The sequence below is a fragment of the Ambystoma mexicanum genome, chromosome 8, assembly GCF_040938575.1.
Source record: "Ambystoma mexicanum isolate Mex_15411 chromosome 8, UKY_AmexF1_1, whole genome shotgun sequence".
In the NCBI taxonomy this organism is placed as follows: Eukaryota; Metazoa; Chordata; class Amphibia; order Caudata; family Ambystomatidae; genus Ambystoma; species Ambystoma mexicanum.
In genome coordinates this window covers 591,758,234-591,785,239 of record NC_090929.1, presented here as the reverse complement: position 1 = coordinate 591,785,239, position 27,006 = coordinate 591,758,234, and the positions used below count along the sequence as shown (strand labels likewise).

Genomic DNA, 27,006 nt, shown 5'->3' with positions numbered 1-27,006 from the left:
AAAGCTGCAGTATCCTGAAGGGCATCCGCGCCGATATTGCCGATAGCGAATCGGCCCTTGCTGTCCATGAATCCCAATACGCCGCAGATCACTCCCCAGCCACCCTAGCGGCGTTGGGAGCTGAACTGGACAGGTTCCGTGCCCTAGCTGAGCGTGAGGTTAAGTTCCTAGACTCCCCCCAATCCGTGCGGAGATACGGTGAAGGGGAACGACCTGGTTGAATGCTAGCTATATTACTCTGCCGCGAACTTGACCTGATGGCTCACTCGCTACCTCTCCACAAGACATCAATTCCGAGTTTCTCTCGTTCTACACCTCCTTATACCCAGAGAGTGATGGACCCCAAGTCCCTGAAATGGACTCTTACTTAGATGGCCTTCCCATCTCAGTCCTCTCAGCCGACAACGGCTTCCTTGAGAGACACTTTACGTTGGAGGAACTTGTCGAAGCCATTGAGTCACTATCAGCTGGGAAGGCCCCCGGTCCTGATGGACTCCCTATGGACTTCTATAAACAATACAAATCTCTCCTAGCACCACACCTACTAGCTCTGTGGGAGGAATCATGCGACATTGTAATACTACCCCTGTCGCTTCGTGAGGCACTGATCACAGTGCTTCTTAAACCTGGTAATCCCCCTACTCAGTGCGGTTCGTACCGACCACTCTCACTGATTAACAGTGATGTTAAAATATATGCAAAACTGCTAGCCAACCGTCTTGCCCCATACATGCCCCACATCATCCACCTCGACCAGTCCGGTTTTGTCCCTGGAAGATCCACATCCCTAAATCTCCGAAGGCTCTTCAATGTGATTAGCAGGATCGCCCCGTCTACACAGGCGGTTGCAGCCAGGCTGGACATGCAGAAGGCATTTGACTCGGTCTCGTGGAAATATCTATGGAGAATTCTCGAGAAATGCAAGTTCGGCCCCAACTTCCGATCCTGGATTAAGCTACTCTACACCGCCCCGTTGGCCAGAGTCCGCACTGAAGATAGATGCTCTGTTTCCTTCCGGATATCCAGAGGCACACGCCAAGGATGCCCCTTTTCCCCACTTATCTTTGCCATAGCCATGGAGCCCTTTGCCGACATGATGCGGAATTCACACTCGCACAGGGGATTGCGCACTGCCGGCCAATCGGATATAGTCTCCCGCTATGCGGATGACGCCCTCCTATACATCCGCTCCCCTGAAACCAACCTTGCCCCCATACTGGCTGATGTGGCCCTTTTTGGTAACATATCTGGTCTGATAGTAAATTGTTCCAAGTCAACCTTATTCCCGCTCACAGACTCAACGTTACCCCCCCCCCCGGATCTACATGGGTTCAGCTGGTCTCCGTTGGGTTTCACCTACCTGGGGGGGGTGGTCTCCCGACATACAGCGTAGCTACGTGACAACAACTACCAGAGTTACCTTACTAACCTGGTGATAAAAACCTCTTACTGGACCTGGCTCCCCATCTCGCTAGCAGGCAGAATTGGAATACTTAAAATGGTTGTATTACCCCAATTACTTTATCGATTTACCAATCTCCCTGTGTGGCCGGGTGATGCTTTTTTCCAAACACTGCGCTCCATCACCAACACCTCCCTATGGCACTCGGGCGCGGTCCGCCTCAAACTGTCCACGCTTACCGCTCCCAAGATGTTGGGCGGATTCAACGCACCGGACTTTGTCGGGTACTGGGTGGTGGCCCAATCTCAATTTGCTGCATATTGGTTCAACACTACCGACCCCACCCCCCCACATGTTCGCCTGGAGAAGCTGGCGGTCAGTGACTGAGTGATTGGATCTCTGATCCTCAAGCCGATCCCCCCCTGACTCAAACTCGGCAGACCCTGTCGCTAGCACATCCTTGGCATTAACCAAACTATGGGCAATGGTCCTCACTCCGTGACCATTTCACGGAGATCTACCATTATGGAACTTCCTTCCCGATATCCCACTCATCCCACGATCAATGGTAACCCACTGGGCGGACACCGGTTATCAGATGCTTCGCGATGCATTTGAACAAGGAGGCTTTATCGCGTGGCCTGATCTCCCTCTCTTACTCAAACGCCGGCCCTCGGTGTGGCTGCAATACTCTTCACTCCGGGAGAGTCTCAAATCCAGGTATCCCGATTTCCCTGCCTTGCCCCCCGACGAACCTATAGTGGCTGAGCTTTGTTCCTATCTCTCCTTTAGGGGCAAGGTGTCGAGACTCTACTCCTTACTGCAGACTAGAACAGCCCCCCACTTCACCAAGCTGAGGCGCAGATGGGAGGAGGATCTCGGGTCGAAATTACTGATGAGAGATGGTCGCGAATGTGTGCTCGAACTCATGATGTGTCCTATAACACCAAATTTAAACTTATTCAATTCAAGGTTCTGCAAAGGTTCCACCATACACCAATGAGACTTCATCGTATGTTTGGTACCGTCCCTCCCAATTGCCCCAAGTGTGGCATGGATCAAGCTTCCTACATCCATATGCTATGATACTATCCCCGCCTAACCCAATTCTGGTTGGACATTTGCTCCACACTGTCTGACATTCTGGAACACACTATTGACCCCACCCCACTGCATTGCTTGTTCCACGACCTCCCTCAATTGCCCCGCGACTCTAAGAAACTAGCGGGCCTCTGTATGCTGCTGGCAGTTCGCTGCATATTATTATGTTGGCTTCGCCCTAGGGCACCTACCTATACACAGTGGCTCAGATCAGTCACATGGGCTCACGACACCGAGCAGTCCTGGAACGCAATACAACACCCGCATTCCAGGCCGACGGATATTTGGTGTAGATTCTGGCAATATATAACATGGCTTCACCATCAAGTTCCACGCACTCCTCTCCGGGGGGCTCCCCAAAGATGCATACTCCTTGTGTTTAGTTGTTAGTGCTCTGTGGGATGCCTGTGTTTTTTTTTCTTTTCTCTTCTTTTCCATGGTTTCAGTCTGCTCAAGATATATTGTCTATTATGTACATTGCTTGTGTTTTGATGCGGGCGCCGTGTGGCTCCCTCTGCGTTCTGGTACGCTGTCAATTCAAATAAAAAAAAGTTTTTAAAAAAAATGCTTAGTGTATTTTGTAAGCAAATCAATTAATTTCCCCATTTATTTCACGGGATCTGTATGGTTGGAATTCAAAACCAACCATCTCCTCCCAGTGTTTTGGTAACTGGTATAGTCAAAGTTTTGGCCAAAGAATTAATCCCATTGTGATCTGAGAAACACATTTTTCCCTGTGTTTAAATTGTGCCCTGCTTAACGAATTTCCCTCTGCAGCTGTATTTTCCGCTTGCATCTGTCATATCCTGAAACCGATTTTCCTTTTGTGAGCTACCCCCTTTCGCAGAGCTTGCCTGTCATTTTAAGCATCAGTAAAAACAAATTCAATTTGCATTTTTCTTTCCCAATGCTCATTTTTTGAATATCCTAACAAACGATTTTCCTACTCTTTTCCTATTTCCCCTTGTGTGCTGGCTAGTTTTCTCTAAAGCCTTGCCTGTCATCTAAGTGTAAGTAGTCAGAATTCCCTTCTGTTCTGTCCCCTAGCAGGTGTACTAAATAATTAAAAAAGCATTATTTCATTGCCCTGTGCCAAACAAATGTTTCCCTTTCCTTTCTGTCTCCTATATTGTTTCTGTGGGCACCACACCAAAACCAATTTTCCCCCAGTATTCCTATTCCCTGCCACTGCCTTCCACTCAAAGGAATCAAGTCCAATTGATGGGTGGGGGTTCGGGTGGCAGGGGGAGTGCTTAACTATATGTGCTATCATTGTGTGTGAATTGTTCTTCTGTTTTGCTATTAAAAAGGAAGTAATTGGGACAGTATATTTCAACCAGGTCGCTTTATAGAGATAATTGCATTTTTGCATTGCCACAACAGTGGTGGCGGTTGTAATTTGTTGATTGTCATTTGACATTAAATAATACATAAATACATATCTTATTGATACACACCGGCCTGGTTCCTAGTCCATTGTTACACAAGATATTTGTGGAGGTTGGGTGTCAGAAGGATTGGAGGCCTCCTCAAGAAAGAATGTGTTGTAGAAATAAAAAGCAGTTTTATTGTGCGCCACATTCATTTTAGGGGGAGGAGATCCCTGACCTTCTTGTGCCGTGTAATAAACCGTGACAAATTGGGGGCTCGTAAGCCGGTATTGAGGACGAGTTTTCACCCATGAGAGTGCAGCACAGCAGACTAGCCCATTGAAGGTATTGTTACATTTAGGGGATAGAAATCTGGGTTGCATTATAAAGGTGCCATCCAAAAACGTGTACCTTGGGTTTCAGGGCTGTGTGTGTAAATAAAATATTGTGAATACAAACTAAGGCTGAGATTTTGCCCTTGCATAGAGAAGGTGAAGAACACATTTCACAATGAGCACTATGGAAATTTATATGACTAGGAAGCATCTGCAATACAAATTGTTCATTAAAGGTGAATGGGTAGAACAGGAACATGAAGCATGGCAATCTAGAATGATGCAAGAGGTTACCTCTATAAATATGGATGTGTGGCAGGATAATGGCCTATTACATAAAGCCCTGATAGATTTTTATATGACGTAGACCACCAGTGATGAGCAAATTAGAATCGTTCAGCTCACAGTATATATGTACTTCCATATGATGATTATGGAAGAAAGATACCAGGAAAGTGTAGCCTCTGTGAAAAATCTGAGCTTTTGGATCAAGCACAGAGAGAGTTAAGGCAAGTAGAGGAGAAAGTGCTACAGAGCCAAACTTCTGAGTTAAAACTACAAGACATCATTCAGCAGCTAAAGGATGGGTTAGTGGCACAGCAACAAATGAATTCAGAGCGAGAGTCCCAATTCTCTTCACTATTAGAGGAGTGTCAAGAAGGGGTTGAGAACCTGAGAGAGAGTCAACTAAAATTCAGTCAACAAGTGGTGCATAATAGAGCCTGCTTAAAGGACATGTGCGCATTCCAAATGCAGATTAAGCAATTGAAAGTGGAGAATAACCAATGGATCATAAAGGAGGTCCATTCCCAGGCGGAATTTGATCAGGAGCACCAGAATTTGAGCGCTATGAAACGGCAGAGAGATCACCTCAGCTAACATAATAGCACATTGTGTCAGGAAAATGATGCCCTGTGCCAGGGAGTGTGCCAGTTAAAGGACGGACCTGGAGAAAAGGGAGTCATGTTTCTAGGAACTGACTGACATAAGGGTAGAAAATGAAAAATGAAGGCGACATGTGAGACAAGTGGAATTGGACCTAGAGCAGGCAACAGAGACCAAAAGTGCACAATGTGAGGGGATCAGTCTCCTGCAAAAGAAGAGGTCTGAATACACCCAGATAATACAGGCTGCACAGAGGGGAAATGAGTCCCTCTGTGAGGAGAACAAGGGACTCCATGGCCAAGTAATGGCATAAATCAAGGTCATAGAAGCTACTCAAGCCTTGGTAGCAGAGCTCAAAGCTCAGGCCTCTTTATACCACCAAGAGATAGGGGCTGAGAAAGATAAATCAGAAAGATTAGAGAAGGAAATGGCTAGATACAATCAGGCCTTGAGGAACCCCGAACAGTTAGGGTATGGAAGGGCAACCCTTGCAATGTCCTATTTACCATGAGCCTCATGCCAACTCACCACATTATATGTGCAAGGCGTTGCACATATCATGCCTACCAGTTTACCAGAACAGGGAAACATAAGGCAGCTGCACACAATTAGGCCTAGTATAACTGAGTCTGAAGGCCAGTCCCTATCACATATGGATGGAAAGGCATCTTTATTTAGATTTAAAAATACACTAGCAGACACTTCTGACCGGGAGGGCTCCTATGATGAGAGGATCAGGGAGTTCGACTGGTAGAAGCATAAACTACAAAAGGGACCACTTGGTCCGCTTTGCAGATCGAGAGGGATCAGATCCCAGACCTCAAAAGAGCATCTTGAAAACCTTCACCCAGTCAGGGGGGTGGGAGTTCTCCACCACACCCAGAAGAAGCGAGGAGGAAGATGAGTACTCACCTGTGCGAAAGAGGGAGCCCAAAGGAAGTGACCCAGAGAGCCCACAGTGCCACAGGGGAGAAGAGACAAGACCGTCATTCTGGGAGGGACTCCCACTCTCAGGGAGGCAGGAGTGCCTAGAGGACAGGGAGTGGACCACAAAAAGCGCAGCTCTGAATCTGAGGGCGAATGAACTCAGGTGCAGCGGAAAAAGAAGGCTGCCAAACAAAAGAACTCTTGTAAAAGACCCAATTCGGCAGATAAAAGCCATCAGAAGCTTCATAACTCCCTACCACAAAAATGCCAAGTACTCAGTATGGGAGCATCTGGAGCTGTGAGGCCAGATGGTGAGGTCATTTGGCATTAAAAATTATCACAATTCCATGCAGTTTGTCAAGTGGACATTCTCCCCGGAATACTCCAACTTATTTGCTGAGCTGGAGGATCAAGATCATTCAAGGCGGTCTACCTACAAGGCGGCCATCTTGAAGCATTTCTCTGTTCACAGGAAACCTCAGAAGGCCTGCAAAGCTGCCTACAACCTGCAGTACACAGAGGACCAGGCACCTAGAGAGTTGATGCAAGAATTGAAACTGCCATTTGCCCAGACCGCTAGACGGGTGCGCACAAATATTAGGGAGTTTATTAATACGTATTTTCATGCCCTCCCCAAGTATATCATGACACAAATGGTTAGGGACTTCCATGATCAAAGGACCCTGGATTGGGTAATATAACAGACTACCCGGATCTATGAGGTCCAAAAGCCAGTGGAAGACAAAAACACTCCAAAAAATCCCAAACCATCCAACACCCCTGCTGCTGCCAAGGTGGCAGAGGTAGAGAATACCACCACTTTGGACTTAGAAATTAGCGGCCTATAGATACTCCTCCCTCTAATAAGCTAATTGAGAGGCAGAGAAGACCATCCGATCAATACCAAATGGGTGGTAGCCAAGCAGGGTATCCAACAAATGCATCACCTGACTGTCACCTACATTAGCCCAAGGTACAAGGGTAGCAGACTCATCTTGGGGTATGTATGGACTCCCCCATCACAAGGGGGGGGGGGGTCCAATCAGGTAAGTACGGCCCCAGGAAACTTCCCTCCAAACTTCCCACAAAATGTCCCACAGAACTTCCTTCAGGAAGGAAGAAATATTCCACCCTACAACTTTCTTCCCCAGGTACCCTCCAAACCCCAACTTTCAGAGTAATCCTCCTCTCTCTCCCTGCTTTCAGAATTCTAGACCCTCAAATCAGGGAGATTTATCCTCTTCCCCCAGAGTCCCCGGAGCTACTCTTTGGGAAGGGAGAGCTACCCTTCTCGAGAGCAGCAAAGGTATGACTCTAGACCCCATATCAACCAGAGAGGATGTCGCAACTGGAGCGCCAGGTCCAAAGTCTGACCCAAGACCTGAGTCGCATGTTGAGAGCTCAGCAGGGCCCTCAAATGAACATGGCTACCCAGAACAGCTCAAGCCCAGAGTCCGGTACCCCGGAGCAATGACAGGGATAAACCCTGACAACCAACAGGTTTCAGAGGAGGAGGCCTGGGGAGGAAAGGGAGATGCAAAGCCCTAGAGGAAACTTCCTTCCTTACCCGGGACAAGCCCCTAGAAATATCTGAACCTGAACCCAAATCTCCTACCCCCAAAAAGCTGCAACCTAGGGAACAGAGGGTCAGTGGGAGAAACCAAGGGACAAAGAATCCCAAAGTCTGCGTTCTCCAGTTTGAAGGGGAAGCATCCCCGGAGGATTCAGGGAAGAAAATCTTCTTTCAGGGATGGAGGATTCCTTCAAAGGAAAAATGTGCCCCAAAAGACCTCTGGGGACTGACCCAGAACCACCAATTTGTGAACCCCAAAAATATCACCCAGAGGATCCTCCCTTCAAACCGGTTTAAGTGACTGTCTCCAGGAAAAGGGGGTCAGCAAAGAATCAGAGGAAAAGGGGGATTTCCAAGTCCCACAGATATCTGGGTGCCCAGAAAATTGCACAAGATCATACAGTGTCGGAGTTCAAAACAAAGAAATTAACTGCCAAGCTGTCCCAAAATGCTCATTTCCTTTGCCCCTTCAGGAGAGGGAAGGTAGATTTTATGCCTCCGTCAAGGTACAGGGCCAAGGTGCATTTTCAGCGCTGGTGGATACAGGATCCCAAGCCACCCTTCTGTCCAAAAAGGCATTTAACCAAATCAATTCAGGAGGAGAGTCACCAAATTCCCCTCACACCTCTTCCTGGACAACTCCAAAACTTCGACGGAAATGACTTTCCCGTTGAGGGCACTAAGGATCTGGACATCAAAACTGGCCGACATAGGGTGAAACACCCGGTCCTAGTCGTCACTCCAGAGGGCACACCCTGTCTGCTAGGGAATGACCTCCTTTGGAGGTTGTTACCCCTAATGGACTGTGTGAACAAGATCCTCTGGACACAGACTAACCAGCCAATAAAAGTAAAACAAAGCACAAACTATATGAGTCTAAATGGCACATGCCATATGGTTAAGCAGCGGTCTGACCATTTTTGAAAATAAACCTTCCTCCCAGTTTTAAGTGGCATTCCACACTGGAAGGAAATGCCCTGAAATGTTATACCGGTCCACAATTTGAAGAAAACCCAAATCCCATGACAAAAGATGATGAAAAACCAGCTCAAGGTTTGGCTGACATTCAGAAAAAGGGTGAACAGCTGTTCCTCCACATTCAGGTAAATGAGGGGGGTCTGTTCTCACCAGAGTATGTCTGAACAATGGAAAAAGCTTCATCAGCGAGGCGTTATTCAGGAAACTCCCAAAAGATCAGACCATTCCCACATTTAAGTTGATTGATAAGTGGGAAATGGGCCTGGAAACTCCCAATTTCGAACATCTCCTGCCTAGCAGGTGCATGCAAAAAATGTCCATTGGTGAGAAAAGCATAGATCATAATTGCTGGGTAGTGAGAGATGTCCCCTTTGCCTTTTATTCATTTAGGGAGTGACATTCTCAATTGATTCACAATTAATTTGGACCTAATTAATTACAAAACCTGGTCGTGACTGGGGGGTAGCCCCCTGGGCTTTGACAACACTGAGAAAGCATTTTGGTCAGCCCAATTGCTGCTGTATGCAGTTGAAGTTCGAACTGGAGAAGAGATCACCATCACAGGACTTGTACAACAATTCACAATTCCCCTAAAAAAGCGAGGACAGAACCTCCAAAACCCGGATGCTTATTTAAATTTAAAGTATCACCTCGAACAGCAGGGGTTGTATTTGAAACCGACACCCCTCGTTGACCTAGAACACTACACCATTCGAATATTGGTGGATAACGACGACGCAAGGAGTATCACTCTGGGCACAGACTCCTTTATTGCAATGGCGGTTGACGCCCAACATTTCTCCATTGACTTAGGGATTTTCACCCTGCAAGGGGAGAATTTCTTGGTGTACTCTTCCTGCCCTTATGGGGGGGGAGAATGGTATTGTATGAAATACTTAATCTCTCCGTTCTTCTTGGCAGATAAAATAATTCCTTGACTCTACAGGCCAGAGGCAAGCCACCAGAACGGGAGAGGTCCAGGAAAATAAAACCTAACGGAAAAATAGAAAAATCCAAAAAGAGTGGAGGACCGACCAGAGCACCACTCCATCACTAATTTAGACAAAATGGATCTTTTAAGTTTGTACAAATGATTTTGATAACAACTATGTTTTCATTACTATTATTATCTTTTGAAAATATTGTTTAAAGAAAAGGACAGCCCATGAAGAAGAGATATTTATCTCGAAACGCGTTGGGCATTAAAGAGCCACATTTGATGAAATCAGCATATTGAAAATGTCCTATTTGAAAACCTCAAATACTTTGAAACTGAACATTTAACGATATTGTAACAGGAATTAACAGAAATTGAAATATCATAAATTGAAAGAAAATGAGACAAAGATCAAAGAAGAAGAAATATATTAATAAGATCAAAAAAACTCCTTTCTTGGACAATCACAGTGTGCAGGGGACGCGGGTTCCCCAACTAGGGAACTTTTTCTATTTTTTTGTTTCCCGTAAACATCCCATGTGCCAGGGAAGTCGTTTCTCCTCTGCAACTATTAAACTACAACCAACTAACGAAATCACAAGAAACCATATAACATATGCAATTACAGGAGTGCAAGGTATCTCTGGATTCTAAAGAATCCGCCACTCCATCGCAAAAAAGCAGACGCGCTCTGAAGGAGAGTCCTGGATAAACCCAAGAGCAGGCACGCTCTAAAGGAGACTCCTTGGACAAACTCAGGCCATGTGAAGTGGACACCCAACTCTTTCCTAGCTCTTCTCTCTGCATAAACTCAAAGAGGGGGGATTATGTGGGGGTGAAGTAGCCCTGGGTGCCATAATTAAAGTCCAGAGGCAGTCATGAGGGCTCCCCAAAAGGAAAGGCCTGCACTGAACTAATGTGGAAATGAGGCCCTACACTTTCAAAACAAAAAGGAGTGAAATTGAACATTAAATAATTGAGATGCATAAAAATGGCAATTGCCTGGCATAAGGGAAAGACACGTGGCAAGATTTGCCAAATTATTGGAGAGCTGAAGCAACATTCTCAGAAACAACAGTGCCCAGAATATTAAATGAAAATGCCAAGGATGTGTCTCAAGCCTTCGCAGCAGAAGGAAGCATTTTTACTATGAAAGAAACAAATGCATGAATATTTATTTTCCTCCTTAAACTAAAGATAAGCTCATCAACATGTATGTAAGATTTTTTAAATATTAACTTGGTTTCTGTCCTGCTGGGAGGCTGAACAGGGATAAACTGCTGCAGAAAATGAAGGCCTTTTCACGGCTGAAATTTAACAAAATGACATTTCAATTGTGCCTTTAAAGTGACACTCTGCACAGCCAGATGTGCATCAAAGCCATTAAAACTATAATTATGTTGCCCTCATTTAACCACCGTATGCAGTGATACTTCAACATATTAATGGTGTGCCTTTCAAGAGTTTACGTCAATTGAAAATGCGAGCTAAAAGTCAACTTCAGCTGAGGGGGAAAGGCTTTGCCTGCTTTCCATTTCCTCAAATGTGAAACTAAATTCCGAAGCCCACATTGTCATGGGGATGTAAGACAGGTTTCCCTTCAGACATGAGGGCCTCTTCTTTTAAAAATACAATCTTAAATTCCAGTAGGGATCACTTTTGCGGTGTGGCGAGATAAGGGCATCTCTGCTCTCCAGTTTATGACCCCAGGCCACTTAAGCTGACAATTAGCTCTTGGCTGTGCAAGCTAATATCAACATAGGACCCCTCTTGAGGTCACAGCCAGGAACAGGCACATGGCAAGGGTGGAGGGCCAAAAGTCAAGAGGGGAGTTCACTGCCCATTGTGAAAATTGGGAGAAATGGTTTTCATTGTGTAATATCCAGAACATTCTTCCCACAATAGTAATTTCTCACCTGCTAAAAATGATTTTGGTGAGACCAACATACTAAAGGTTATTAGTGAAAACATCATGGGGCCTTCCCTGTGTTGTTGAGCGATATGAATATTTGAGGAAACATGTAAAATATGCCTCAAATTCCTCCCACCAAGCACCATATTTTTCACTGATATAATTCTGGAGTAAATGAGGAAAAGCTGTAGCTTTGCAAAGGAATGACACACAGACACCTAACAAGGCTTAGGTGATTTGCAGCAAAATATAGTGATAAAAAATGCCTTCATATCTCTCAAAGTATGAAAATGAATAGCACTTGTCATGCAGTGAGATTTCTGTGTCCCTGAACTAGACCAAGCCCCCAGTCAAAGAAAGATGATGGAGGGGTCTCTTCCACTAGCCAGTCCAAAGCACTCCCACATTTGCTGGACCTACCGGCACGCAGATGGTAGTGGACTAGTGACACAGGACCACTTCTGTGGGAAATCTGACGCATTGTGACGTCATCTGCCCTATAACTAGATAACCCTGCCTCAAATCACGAACTTTCCCACTAAATCCTCACGTGAGCAGCTGGCAAAATATGGAACCATCCCAGCACATGGAGGCCTAACTTGCAGTGGAGACAGGAGGTTTAGTAGCTGCCTTGGGACCACGTGGAGGACAGAGGGAATCCTTGACTGACCCCATTGGCTGTCCCAGCAGTGGTACTCTGACGCTCTCTGATGTCCAGCATAGCCGTCTCCTGTAAGTATAAATATCCCAAGCCATAGACAGCATACACCCTATATTCTTTCAGCCTTGCCTTATAGTATTAACCCATTGAAAATCCTCTTCCATGGTTGCTGGTGTATGTCAGTCATTTACCCATTGAAAATTCCCCATTGAAAACCATCAATTCACTGCGCCTTTTAATCATCTGCCCATTAAAGAACTCCCGTTTGCCTGTGTATGTTTGGAAATTCCCATAGAAAACCCCCACATTTGTCTGTATTTCAGTCACTGCCCTGTGAAGAATCCCCATTTGCCTGTGTAAATCCTTAGTGAATTTTGGTAAGCAAATCAATTAAATTCCCCATTTATTTCACAGGATCTGTATGGTTGGAATTCAAAACCAACCATCTTCTCCCAGTGTTTTGGTAACTGGTATAGTCATAAAGTATTGCCTAAAGAATTAATCCCATTGTGATCTGAGAAACAAATGTGTCCCTGTAATTGTGCCTTGCTAAACTAATTTCCCTCTGCAGCTGTATTTTCCGCTTGCATCTGGCATCATATCCTAAAACCGATTTTCCTTTTGTGAGCTACCCCCTTTCCCAGAGCCTGCATGTCATTTTAAGCATCAGTAAAAACAAATTCAATTTGCATTTTTCTTTCCCATTGCCCATTTTTTGAATATCCTAAAAAACGATTTTCCTACTCTGTTCCTATTTCCTAGTCAGAATTCCCTTCTGTTCTGTCCCCTAGCAGGTGTGCTAAATAATTAAAAAAGCATTCTTTCGTTGCCCTGTGCCAAACAAATGTTTCCCTTTTCCTTTCTGTCTCCTATATTGTTTCTGTGGGCACCACACCAAAACCAATTTTCCCCCAGTATTCCTATTCCCTGCCACTGCCTTCCACTCAAAGGAATCAAGTCCAATTGAGGGTTGGGTGCTGGGGGTTGCAGGGGGAGTGCTTAACTATATGTTCTATCATTGTGTGTGAATTGTTCTTCTTCTGTTTTGCCATTAAAAAGCAAGTAATTGGCACAATATATCTCAACCAGGTCGCTTTATAGAGGTCATTGCATTTTTGTATTGCCACAACTGTGGTGGCGGTTGTAATTTGTTGATTCTCATTTGACATTAAATAATAAATTAATAAATATCTTATTGATACACAGCGGCCTGGTTCCTAGTCCATTGTGACACGGGGTATTTGTGGAGGTTGGGTGCGAGACGGGTTGGAGGCCTCCTCAAGAAAGAATCTGTGTTGTAGAAATAAAAAGCATTTTTATTGTGCACTAAATTCATTGTAGGGTGGGAGATTTCGGACCTGCTTGTGCCGTGCAATAAACTGGGACAATGCTATCATGTATCTAGACTAGATTGTGCAGTCAGTTGGACATGTTTTCATTGTGGCATGGCATTTTTAATAGCAAAGCATTAAATCAATTAAAGCATTAATGTTCCTGTGCACTGTTTGTGACTTGCATGCATTGGATTTTTGGATTGGCGTTACCCAAAACAATTGCAAATGCTCTGGCTTTTTAACCAATTTTTCTCAGAATGTGTGCTTCATAATGCATTAAACTGTAGAATGTATGTATATCTTTCTCCTAGTGCAGTGTGCGGAATGCCCCATGATTGTGTGTATTGCGCAAGCATGGTAGTCTAGGCCGGCCCAGAGTGTGCAGCGACCTGTGATTTGTTGCCGAGCTGGAGGGGCGGGGGGGTTTAGCATAGCTCGCAGGGGGGGGGCCCAAATGTTGTGCTACGCCACTGCTCTGGACAACATTTACCACTGCACAAGAATAAGTAAATAATAAAACTAGTTCTATCCTCAATTCTCAGTACTACTTCTAACGTACTCAAAAACACAATCAATGCATATCTAACAAAAATCGTGTGACCTATGCCGAATCAATGGCGTCAAAACCATGACTTACTCGAAACATTGCACAAGTCTAGCAAAAAAGGGCTAGTGTGAAATGTTCGCCGGCCCATTGGGCTGTCGGATGTCGGTCCTAGGTCTGACACAAAGACTGGGATGTCTCATGAGGACAGAGAGGGGGAGGGGTGACGCGTGCTGCGAATTAACTAGAGGTCTGGAACCAACTGTTGCATGAAACCCCCCAGCCCTGGGCTCGGGGCCCACCCACCCCTCCCCAAGTTGATCCGAGCATTGCTAGGCCTGCTGGGGCGACAGGGCAGCGGCCTTGGCAGTTTCTATGGCAAGTTCCTAATGGAGCAGCCGGCCTTTCCCTCAATTCATTCCGATGGGGTCCCCACTCGATCTGCCCCCAAAATAGCTTGTATATTCAATGAATGTCTCATCTGCCTGGCAGAATAATAACTTCTGAAATTAAAGGAAACCGAGGATAGAACGTTGGTTTGGGGCTATGGCTATGAGAACAGCAGTGGGTCCTGCAGGGAGTGCGGGGGGGGGGGGGCACTGAAGACAGGATGGGGAAGGGAAGTTTCAGCGATCACATGTGGTGTGGGAGGACATCGGTGGAAAACCAGCGCAGTGGGTGCCGCAAACTGCCTAGGCCCATATCTCGGTAGGCACGGAAGTACAGTGTCAGCTACAGTCTGCTTTCTACCCTATTGCCTGGTGCAGGTGGTGTGAGCATACCTCAAAGGCGCCCAGTGTGCCGAAATTGCAGGGATTTTAAGAAGCGAGCGCTTTTTGCGTGACATTACATAGCGCACTTATATAGCGCTCTGTCCGCGATAAAACGAACAACAATCACAACATATTGCTAAACAGCCTTATTGAAACACGCTGCCCTTGTCCGTAGACCTTCTTTATGTTTTAGGGTGAGGGGGTTAGGGTGTTAAGAGTTGTTGGGAATTACAGAGAGTGTATTAGTAGCAGCAACTCAGGCACCCACACATAAATGAGACTTCCCGGCCTCGCCTAAGCTGTATTGAACAATGGTCTGGAAGATTCAGCCTGTGAATGTTCGCACCGCACCCTCCCCCACCACCGCCACCCCCTCACCCCTCGCCCGACGTCACAGAAGGAAGCCCCGAGCGTTACTTCCCATTGGCAGGTGTTTGCTGGGCCTCCAGGGGGCGGTTAGGACAGATTGGGAGTCTGATTGACGCTGCCCCCTTTTCAATTCAAATATGAAAGAGCGGGAACAATATCGTCTCTCCATACGACTATTCTAATGAGGGCAGATGGCTACAGCAAGTCTCTGGCCCAATCGGTCATGGCAACGTACCTGTTATTATGAGGAGCGCGTGCAGCGAGTGCGCGGTTGCATAGGGTTCTCGGTGACGTCCCATTAGTTCCTCACGCTTCCAGACATTGATTTCCAGAACAATGGCCCTCGAGCTGAGGGGCGGCGCGGGGCCTCTTATGCATCTGAAAGTAGGTTGCATTCAAGGTGCAGGATTTGAAATGGGGCCGAGGCTTGCCTCTCCCTGCGCCACAGTAATGACTGGTCATTAATATACCTCTCAATTAAAGAGGAGCGTGTCGGGACATTGAGAACACGCTAGAATTAAACACTGTGCACCAAGCAATGGAAAGGGCACGTTTTAGTGAGTTCAATACAAAGGGGCCGATTAACAACGCGTTGTTCAATTGTGTGCCCCCATTGAAAAACGCAATCTGAACCAGGGCGACTGGGCAGTTTCCTGTTTATTATTGTGTTACTTTTCACCAATTCTCTAACTGCACGCCCATGCTTGTTGATAAATACCTACGAATGCCTCTACCATGTCCTCACACTTCATTTCGGGGGTATTGCCCCATCATACATGTGTCATGATATGAAAGAATGCCGTTTTACCTGGTGAGGTTTCTGCGCAGTACGCGCCGAGAAGGTCCCAGTTTCAGGGAACAAACGTCTCTCGTGAGTGGAGCTCAATCTATCCAGGGGCTGCTTGCCACACGTGAACTGGAAAGTGCGAAATCAAACACACTAGAAGGTTAGCAACGTGCCCACGCATGCACCCGGATCAGGTATATCACACACGCACACATCTAGCCACACAAATGAATACCTAGAAATACAAGCATTACAAAATCTTCTGAAGTGCATACTGTAATATTCCTGCGTTATTACACATACCATACCTATAAATTAAAAGCCAGCCATCGAACACATCTGGCTAAACAACGTTAAACTCCCAATTACATATTAGGACACATAACTACACGGTTCCCAAACACCAACCATGTCCACATTACTCATATTTCCAGCACACCTGCTCTAACATTGTATAATTATGAGTTACAAAGTGCATGTGAAGAAAATAGCACACAAGTCAACCACGTAAGGTAATTTCGAATAGACTATAGAAGGTTTCATGTTAACCATAGGACACTCTATAATATAACAAAAAATAATAATGTGGTACTTTAACGCAAACACGCACAACTATAAATGAACAAGGCGAAGCAGACGGCTACAACCGTAAAAAATCAACATGCACATCTACAGAACACTTGGATATGTCTACTACCGCGCGCACATACAACTAAAGGACAACCACCCCCCTGTGTAAACGTTTGCTTTTATTTCGTATGAACCCATCTCTTGCTCCGTTTCCAGACATTCCGAACTCTCCCCATCACAAGCCTTTGGACAGAGTAAAGCATAACCTCCGCTTCCAGGGCTACGGCGCGTGCGGCACCTGCTCCTCACCGGCGCGTGCAGCTCCGGATGCTGCTGTGGCGGCACACAGGTCTCCGGGTCCTGCTGCTGCAGTGGGAGGCATGCGGTCCCTGGCGCGTGCTGCTCGTGTGTGGGGGGTGTTGGTCCCCGAGTCCGGCTGCTGCAGTGGGAGGCCTGCGGTCCCTGGCGCGTGCGAGGGATGGATGCCGTTGTTTGGCGCGTGCTGATTGTGGATGAGGGATGCCGGTCCCGGCGCATGTGGGGCGCGTACTGATCGTGGATGAGGGACGCCGGTCCCCGGCGCGTGTGGGGCGCCTGCTGATCGTGGATGAGGGAGCCCGGTCCCCGGCGCGTGCTGACCCTTGTTCTCGTGGAGCCCCCTCTCAGGCTCCGACGGCGCGTGCAGGGACGCCCTTCTGGACTGTGTAATAGGAGCAGCGCTCGCGCCGGGCGCGTGCAGCTCTGCCAGGCTCCTGCCGGGACGCCCCACTCAGAAGCCTCGTTACAGGCCGAAGGGAGGCGGGGAGACCTGCTTCTTGATCCCGAGAGAGTGAAAAAGACCAGGACACACTGGTGACCATCTGTGGGGAATTGATGGGCTACACGGGTCAACCAGTTATGAAAGATCTTCGAACTAAATGCACACCTTTGTGAATCAGATCACTAAAGCAAAGATCTACACAGCGCCATTAACTAACTCTAGCAAACAAAACGAGTAGCAAAATGTACGGTGGTCACCAGCTAACGCATACGTAAAATTACGATGATCGTTTTGATTCTGCCCGCTTTCTGCAGTTATATAGAATCAGGTGTGAACCGCTTCGGTCGTCAAGGTCTAGTGTTTAGGATGGCCACCATGAAGGTCCATGAGCTAAACTTGCAACCAATTGATATACATGGGTCAAAACGTACATACTTGGCGGTTATCCTGAATGCTCGACAGTGTTAAAGGCAAGAGCTGTGACGCATTGATGTAAAAGGATACTACAAAGACATTAGAGGGATGGGGTGGGAGGGATCATCTTGTGATTCAAAGTCGTTTGGCTGAGGTTTAGAACACTGGGGTTGGCTGATTTCAAATTCTCAGCATCATCTGCCATCCAATCAGGAGCAGGTTGGCCCAGATGTTTATTCAGAGGCTTTGCCTGAGCAGGTGTTCAATGCTGCTCGTTGTACCCAGGAACAGGGCCGGCGCTGGGTGTGCGCAGCTGCACTTGGCCCCACGCTCATGGGGCCCCGCGCAGAGGGCCTCTTGAGGCCTGCAGTGTGGGCCGTTTCCGATGCATGTGACCACAACAGAGAACTCCCTACAGTGGCCTCTTGGCCCGCAGGCAAAGGAAAGCTCCAGGGGAGTGGCGTGCAAGGAAAACGGCACCAGGCACCTTTTGTGATAAGCATTGCCTCTGGCATCCCCCAAACCCCTCCCCCCAATCTAAAACTGTGTGCAGTAATGAAGCCCCCGCTGCTACGATCCCATCCCAGGACAATGAAGCATGGAGTCGGCAGCATTCCAAGGAGCAACCTTCTCTGGGAAAGCCGCCCTGCAAGGAAAGGTCTGATTAATGCTGGAACGGGAGGGTGGAGGGGCGGCGCTCTTTGAAGCTGTGGCTGGCCCCTTGTAAATGACAAAGTGGCTCGTAACACACATTTCCTCGTGGAAATGTGTGTATGTCACTGCTGCTTCCGTCTCAGCTACTCCACCATTCACTGACTGACTCTGGGGGTAGGACAAGTGATGCATTAGTCTAAACTGCCCTGGCTCTTTTTTGGGTACCAGTGTTAGTGGTCAGCAGATGTCATCCTTGAAAGGCATTTCATCCCAGGGCCCCCCAATATTGCCTAACACGAATTCTTTTTCTATTTTCTTGCAGGATTCTCTTCTGCAGATCTCACATTTTTAGTATCACCCTGGACCCCTTCCCATTGAATGGGATGTTGAAACCTTCTAGGAAGCCGTTTTTTATAAACTGCTCTATCACCTTGTCCAGTTATGCTGCTACTACGTGCATGAAGTGTCTGACTCTAATGGGAGTTCTCCCTGGTGTTATGGCTCCATTAATGCTCTGTACTGCCCCTGGGACCTTCTTGATCCCCTGTTCTTTTTGGAGTGAATTTGTTTCCGTACTTTGGCTCTCATTGCTCTTCTTTTTTGGGACCTTTACTCTGTAATTTGGTGCATCCACTGCTGTTGTGCTCCCCCCACCCACATTGTGTGCAAGCATGTTTATATCTGCACTCCTCCCCCGAAGAGCAGTACCCTTTCTCAAACTTCCAACATGCAAGATTGCTCCTGCCTGAGTTTTGTGGTTTGCTTGTATTCTGACTGCGGGTATTTGACCTAGCCACCCATGGCTGCTTTTTCCAAAAGCCCTGCTCGCTCTTGTTCTGGTGCTATGACTGAGCGGTTTTCCCGTTTGCCTGTGTGATTTTGGATGGGCAGCACAGCATGGGGTTTAGATCTTTAGAACCTCTTGAATGTATAGACTGTTGTGTACTTCATCCCACTCTATTTCTGTGCGTACTGCCATGCACTCCTAAACTGCTTGTCATAGATGAGCCAGACTTCACCCCCAAAAACGTCCCTTACTTCCTGGATTTTATCTACATAAGCAAATAGCACCCTGCTTCGTTTGGGGTTTTCTCTAAAATACTGTTGCCATAATGTTAAAAGCTTTTAGCCAGTTCTCCCAATTGTGCTCAACCTGTGATTTTCTGGCCAATATTTTCTCTTCTATTTTCTTGGGATCCCTCAACACGTCGTACCCTTTTTGTTGAGCCACTAGTAATGAAAACATGTCTATGGCCCTCATTACAACACCGGCGCTAAACCATGGTGCTATTAGCACCATGGTTGGTGCCGGTGTTGTAACGGGTCCGCCATGGTTCAATGGGGAATTACCACCCCATTCCAAGGTTGGCGGGGCAGTAATTCCCCATTGAACCATGGCCCTTCCATATTCCCATTTTCGCCTCATAGGGCTCAATGGGAATGGGGAAGGCGCTAAGTACGGTACCGCAAATTGCGTTACCATACTTAGCACCAAGGTCCCTTTGCGGGTCCGTACTTTAACGGCTGGTGTAGACCAGCCGTTAAGGTCGGGTCCCGCAAAGGGACCTCGTAGTAAGGCGCTAAGTGTTTAACGGCGCCGCAGCCTTTTACGGCGCTGTTAAACACTTAGTGCCAGGGTCGTAATGAGGCCCTATGTATTCTTTCCTCCAGATTGTTTCTTTAGCCACCTGCTCAATATTCCACATTAATGACCTCTTAAATCTGTTTAATAATCTCTTTTTCTAGGTTTGAAAGTGTAATTGGTGATGGTGACTGGTGTTGGGCCCGTGCCTGCCGTTACTGGCACCAGTATTACTGCTCCCACAGTGGTGGGGGAGGGGTACTGTGTCGTTTTGGGCGGTGCTGGCACCTCCTACCCATGCCCTTAAATGACCCATCTCACCTTCGCCCTCTTCCTCACTGCCCTTTAGCTGTTTTGCCCCCAAAGCACTCTGGTCCTGACCTCATGCATAACAGAAGATTGTTGGTGGGGACCCAGGATTGGTTTATTAAGGTAGGCTTAGCCTGCACCAATCACTGGGGCACATTTGGCTTTAAAAGAGGGCTGAGCCCCTCACTTAGCAGATCATCCTATGACTTTGAAAGGAGTAAGGACTCATTTTGGACCAAGGCTGAAGGTACAGTCTACCTTATACCTTCTGCAAGTGAAGGAAGGCCAGGAGTTCAAAGAGGGAAGCAAGATCCCTCCCCTAAACATCTCCCAGGGAACTGAGGGAGATACTGGACTCAAAGGACCCGTCCAGTAGCTCCAGAACCAGTACCCAGCCAGCACACTGCGTGCCCTGCTACGTTTTGCCAGCAAGCTTCCTAGGTGGGAAGTGCCGGAGGGTATGTGGACTAAGGACAAGGCCATGGCCTGCAAACACTCCAGAGCATTGGGCTGTCCTACTTGAAAGGATGACACAAGCCCTGCGAAGAAGCTAGGAGGAGTGCCACATAAGCATCAACCATCATCAATCTTTTAAGGACATTTTGGAGACAGTGGAGCCCGCAAAATTTAACCGACTGCACGGCTGACTGTTGGCATGCTGCAGTCACCACAGCCGTCCGAGACACCTTGACCAGCGCGCCAGATCCGCCAACCAGCACAGAGAACGATTCTTGCCCCTGAGCCGCTGTGTAGGCCAGCCTGCAGCGTCAACTGCCCGACACCCGATACCGGACGCTGTCTCCATTCACAAACTCTGCCTCAGGAGATGCAAAGCGCCCTGGAACCGCCTCGATGCTGTTGAGCATCAAGAACTTCTTCAGCACCAGGTACATTGTGGTTCTACCCCCCTGGTCCTTCTCCGAAGGCTGCTAGAGACAGTCACAACCCTTTGCTGAAACCAATAAGCTTGAACAGTAAGCAGTGGTCGAAGTGAGCGGGAGCGGTCGGGGAGCGGTGCTCCTCTACTTTTTAAAATTACCTTTTACAGCTCCTATACTTTCATTTTAAAAAGGAACCATTCCGGAATGGTTTCGTTTTAAAATAAAAGTGTAGGAAGAAGTTGAAACTTGCCCTTTCAGTGCACTGCATTGAACGTTCCCTTAAACAGTAGGTGCAAGTGTTTGGTGGTGTGTATTGTGTGTGGGAGGGGACGTGATGATGGGGTTGGGGGGAGTGGGTGCAGGCCAGCAGGGAACATAGTTCCACTACTTTTTTCGTACACTTCGACCCCTGACAGTAAGACTGATTACCAATGCCTCCTGTCAGTATCCAGAGTGCTTCCCTTGTCTTCGTGAAACTGTCTGTCCTGTTTGTTTCCTTACAGTGTGGGTTGTATTTTGTAGTGTGCTAGAACTTCCTGTTGTAGGAATAATAAAGAAGATATTTGTATACAACCTTGACTGGACAGTCCCTTTTATCATTGGGTAATAATTGTATTTTCGCTGTGATGAAACTAACCAACGATCCACAACCTTGCGGAGATAAGCCTGCCGTTCCGTCCACATTACCAAAATTGGACAAGGAGGTTTATAATTCACTTGTGTTCCAAACTGTTCAGATCCCTTCTGGTGTACTAGAGGTGTGGGGCCGATTAATGGTTTAGAAACCGATATTCTTCCCTTGACCACTGGTGCCGCGGAAGTTGATTCATCACACAGGGTACGACAAAATCATTACTTTGTTGCCGTTCACTCAAACCCAACAACTTCTCGGACCAATGTGCTCCAAGCCCCACCATTCCTTCTACTAGGGACCCCTTCCCCCATTCACTGTTACCCCTTCTGCTGCAACCCCCCTCTGAAGATTGCTGTCTCCCTTCTTCCTCCCGTCACCCCTCTAACCCTGTCCCAGGAGGGACAACCAATAGCTGGGCCACAAAAGGCATGGGCCGGTCCTGCAGTATCAACAAGCTCCTAAACCACAAACCCCAGAGGGGCCATTCAACCACAACACCCTGCACCATGCTCTTTGCCGTCCCTGCGTCCAATGCCTCATGCCTCCTAACACTAGAGTAGGCCACCCCCTATTTTACCTTAACTACTGGACTCTTCTCTCAGTTAACCAATCACCCCTTACTTTACCACCAAATCCGTCTTCACTTTAAAATTGAACCCATAACTAACTTCAACTTTGTTCCCTCGACCCTTCCTTCTCAATCCCTTTGCTCAGCCACCTCCAAATCTCTGAGGGTCAGACTGTATGCCCGGTAGAGAGTGGGGGATAGATCTCCCTCTTCCAGTTCCTCCCTCTGGAATGGCCTCCCTGCCCCTCTCAAACTTGAGCCGGACCACCTGAAGTTCCGTAAGCAGCTCAATACCTTCCTCTTCTGTTCTATTTTCTCTCACGCTCTTCCATGCTGACCAACCTGTAAGGTGTGCTTACTAGCTACCTTCAGAGTCTCCCGGGTACCAGGCCCCCCCTTTGAACCAGGCCCCTGCCCATCCTCCAGTCCCATCGCACACTAGGGGCTGTATCTGGAACCCTACGGCCCCCTTCCTCCTTGCACGTACCCAGAGCTGCTTTGCCTCAGCTGTACTTAATCAGTGCATTGCTGCCCTGCTTGAACGTCCCCCTTTTTTTCACCCTGGCACCTCCCCTCTCCTCTCCTCTCCTTCCCCCTTGCACTTTGCGTCCCACACTTGGATGATCTTAATTAAACGAGGCATAGTGAGATTATTGTTTTGTCCTCCTTGTGTTCCCTCCTTTGTCTAGTCCCCCTTAGAAACACTTGTGTACAGACGCGTTATAAATAACTTATCAAATCATATCATCCTTCGTTGCCCTGGCTCAACCCAACTGTCACCTTTTCATCCTCATCACTCCTTTCATCGAGTTTCCTGGCCCTCAAATTCTCCAATGCCATTTCGTTTTATTATCATCACCCGCCCAATCCTGTTCCAACCTGGGATATACAATCTTCCTTCATATTTATTATTATTTATTTCCCTTTATTGTTTAATGTTTATTATATGTATTTAATCGAATCCTTAACCCACCAAATAAACCTCTAACATCATTCACACCACCAATCTTACCCTCCTTCAGTTCAAAGACTGTTCACCTCTACGTCCAAACCATCGTAGAGTGGCGGGCACACCCCATTGCAGCTCTACCACCGCTGGTGGGCGCGGGGTGGTTGAGCCGTCCACAATCTCTCCCCACACTCTGTAGGTGACAGCATTCCGGCCATCTCCCTACACTGTGATATCGGGCTGAGGGACATACTATTCCCCTTCCACTCCTGTTGTAAGGGGGGGACCACCTTAGCCCTGCCCCCTGCTGCTGCTCACTGGGATGATAGTATTTGCCAACTCCTTTCACCCATGTGGACATCTTGGGGCCATACTGGACCCTCCAACACCACCCCAAAAGGCGACCCTGTGGTCCTCCTTGGGTGGTGCCCACCCCAGCATGCCCCACACACCCACTCCCCATACTTACTTTGGTCCCCCTCCCCCAAAGTTACCCACTGGTTGCCGGGCCTTCATATGCCCCCATGGGAAGCCCAACAGCAGTGGCGCCCCCAAACCCTGGCAAAGCCAGTCTCACAACAACCCGTTGGCTGCCCCCCTAGTAGGCCCCATAGAAAAACAGCACCCGTCACACCCCCCCCCAACCATGAGGCAGGGTGGGAGAGTTCCATGATCCCGTAATGGGCAAACTGTGGCAAAAAAATAACACTGACAGGGAACTGGGGTGCCCCCTTTCTAAAAATAGTTTGTGATCCGTGTTATCTTAAACCAACTAGTGTTTTCAATTTGTGTAAAAAGAGAATTGGTAGGAAAGAAAAAGCATTTGGACCCTTGAGTGAGGTGACATGATTTGTGATTTTGTACAAGTATTAATTTTTCTATTAATTAATAAATATATTTTTTCTACACACCAGCATGATTCTTGGCTTATCTATTGCTAAAGGGTGAGGGGCCTGTGTGGGTCTATATTAATCCGAGAAAGGGCTACATTGCACATAAAAGGACTATTGGTGTGGTACTTTTTGATTGAGGGAAGGAATTCCCTGTGTCGATTGTTGCCACATAAACATCTCCTACAAAGCCTTCAAACAGATTGATGAATTTCTAGTCATCCAGGCTCAGACTTGACCGATTGAACTGGACTGACTCATTGCGACCCAATCCCATGTTCTACTTCGAGGAAGCAACTGACGTGAGCACCGATTTGACTGCTGGAAGGCTTCAACTCGCCTGTCTCCGGTGTTGACTCAGCTCAGCAGAGCCATTGTCTTGCCACCGACTCACCAGGTGCCCTGAACCATTTGAAGCCATCATCGCACTGTCTAGAATGCTGACTTGACTCATAGAGACCCCTTCTCTTGAACCAACTCCAACTGACCACCAGTATGATTCCATTGACTTGAACGTCTTGACACCGGCTCGACTATGACAAAAGTGCCAGAAGCTCCGCTCGACACTGTTGACTGCCAAAGACATAAATAAAGGTGCCGTGAAGAAGCCCTGTGCCTGATACACTTTTTAGGATCATAGTAGTTTATAAGCCCCCCTTCTCTACCATGTAATTCAAAGTCGTATCCTTGACATATCACAATATTTTTGCCAATCTGTTGCCTGAACACACCTGCTCATCTACCCATAGTGCCCTTTCACATAATCCTGAATCCTCTACTTTTACAGGAATGGGTTTTTATGTTTCCCAATTAATGATTGTATTGTATTAGTTGATTAAAAGTCTACATTTGTAAAGGACCGGATTGGGCATTTTGTTTTAGACGATAGTACTTTAGTTGTTCGATTTGATACTGCGATTGGCTGACACTGCTTCTGAAGATATAGCCTGCCATCGGCCCACGTTACCAAACGAGGCAACTGAACAATACCTTTTGGCTATGCCTTTTTCACCAGTTTGATTGGGATCTCTGATGGTTTAGTAGAAATATGGTGCGCAGTGGGCAGTTTAGCTACTAATCTTTGTACTACTGCAGAGCAATGGTCATTTCAAGCACACTGGGAAGCAAGAAAGGAAGAAGACAAAGAGCGAGGGAGGCAAGGGAAGCAAGAGGGTAGTAAAGTGAGAGAGAAGCAAGAAAGGCAGGAGGCAAGTGGAATGTGGGAGGCAATGCGATGTCAGTGGGGGGCAAGGAACAAGGAAACTAAAGAAGACAAGGCAAGAAGGCAGGTCGCAAGGAAAGTGACAAATGCCAAAGAGTGGGCTTCCCAAAAAGTGTACTGCACACATTATTGGGAAGATCACTCTATCATCAAGGCTTCTCCCACCGAAACTCGCCATGTACCGAATCTGACCTCATGAAGTACAGATGAGCATGGACTGGGATATTCCCTGATGTGTATGGAACAATCGCTCTTCCTCCCCCGCCTATGTTCTCCCTTCACTTGAAGTCGATAGCGATGTGAAGGGACCTCCGTATCACTGGTGTAGCAGGTGCCCCCGCAGTGCGGGTAGCCCCACCGCCAAATGTCCTCTGAGGTACGCCCCCCTCGGACTTCAAAAAGACACACTTTTCTTTTTGAAGTCACTCTGCCTTCATCAAGAAATGATTTCTGTTACAGCATAACAGAAATCATTTATTTACAGTGTAATGGAAATCATTTCTTGATGAAGGCAGAGTGACTTTAAAAAGAAATGTTTTAAAAAAATTCAGAGTGCTCTGCCCCACCAAAATACTTTGAAGCCTCCATGTCATGAGTGGGGGGGGCCCTTGACTTAAAAATAATTGTTTTCTTTTTGAAGTCACTCTGCCCTCAGAGACATTATTTCCATTTTGGTGTGCTCCTATAACAGAAATAATTTCTTTATGAAGTCAGAGTGACTTAAAAAAGAAACGATTTCTTTATGAAGTCATAGGGCTCCGTCCCACCTCATGACATGGGGGCCTCCCAATCCTCTGCCCATGATGGGAGCAAGCATTCCTGGTTGCTGCAGGGAGCTTATTACCTGGACCAACGGATTCAAAAAGATAACATTTATTTGTGTTTAAATGTGTGCGCATGCATGTAAATGTGTATGTAAATAATGTAATGTATGTGAATGAGTGCATGATGTATGGGCGGCTGCCTAGGTGTGCATGTGTGAGTGTGTGGTGAATGATGTGTGTGTGTCCTTGTGTTTAATGCCTGGATTACTTATTTGTAATCTTCATTACTCCGAGCCTACTCTTCCTGGACGAGGTAGAGGGACATGGAGGTAATGCCTGGCTTAGTTACACCTGTAATCTTCATTACTCATATTCCTACTCTTCCTCGTCCCAGCACTTACCTATGAGGCAAGGTGTCTCATACGTAAGCACTTGGATGAGGAAGAAGGACGCGGGGGTACATCTGGCCAGAGGAGCCGATTGTGAGGGTTGGGGTTTGGGGTGGGAGGGAAACGGTATGTGTGGGGAGTCTGGGGGAAGGGGGTGGGTTGGGCACTAAAACATAATGGCCATGTCCAGGCTAAGCAGGCATGTAGGTCTTATTGGTGGCTAGACAGGCATTGTGGTACAGCCAGTCTAGTCATTTCTTACTTTGGCTTGACTTTTTTTAACTGGGCACCTCTGATAAAGCAGTCCTGCTAAGTGCAATTATCTGGCTAAACTCGCATTTGGGTGCTGCAAGTCTAGCCATTTCTTACTGTGACATTATATATGTTTCTGGGCATATGTAATAAAATAACCAGATAGGTGTTATTGCTTCGACTGGTGTTTTGGGATAACCAGTATAGTTATGTCTTAATGTGGCATGGCATGTTTTCCTGTAATATGTTATCATGTGTCTAGACTGGTCTACACTGTGCA

At 47.1% G+C, this 27,006-nt stretch overlaps 1 long non-coding RNA gene across 1 annotated transcript in view; it reads right to left on the bottom strand.

The window, feature by feature from the left end:
• LOC138472229 (uncharacterized) overlaps positions 1-27,006 on the bottom strand; it is a 395,307-nt gene that overhangs the window by 285,310 nt on the left and 82,991 nt on the right. The window contains exon 4 of the long non-coding RNA XR_011268575.1: positions 15,910-16,017. This is a non-coding gene — a long non-coding RNA (uncharacterized lncRNA). The remainder of the gene's footprint in view (positions 1-15,909; positions 16,018-27,006) is intronic.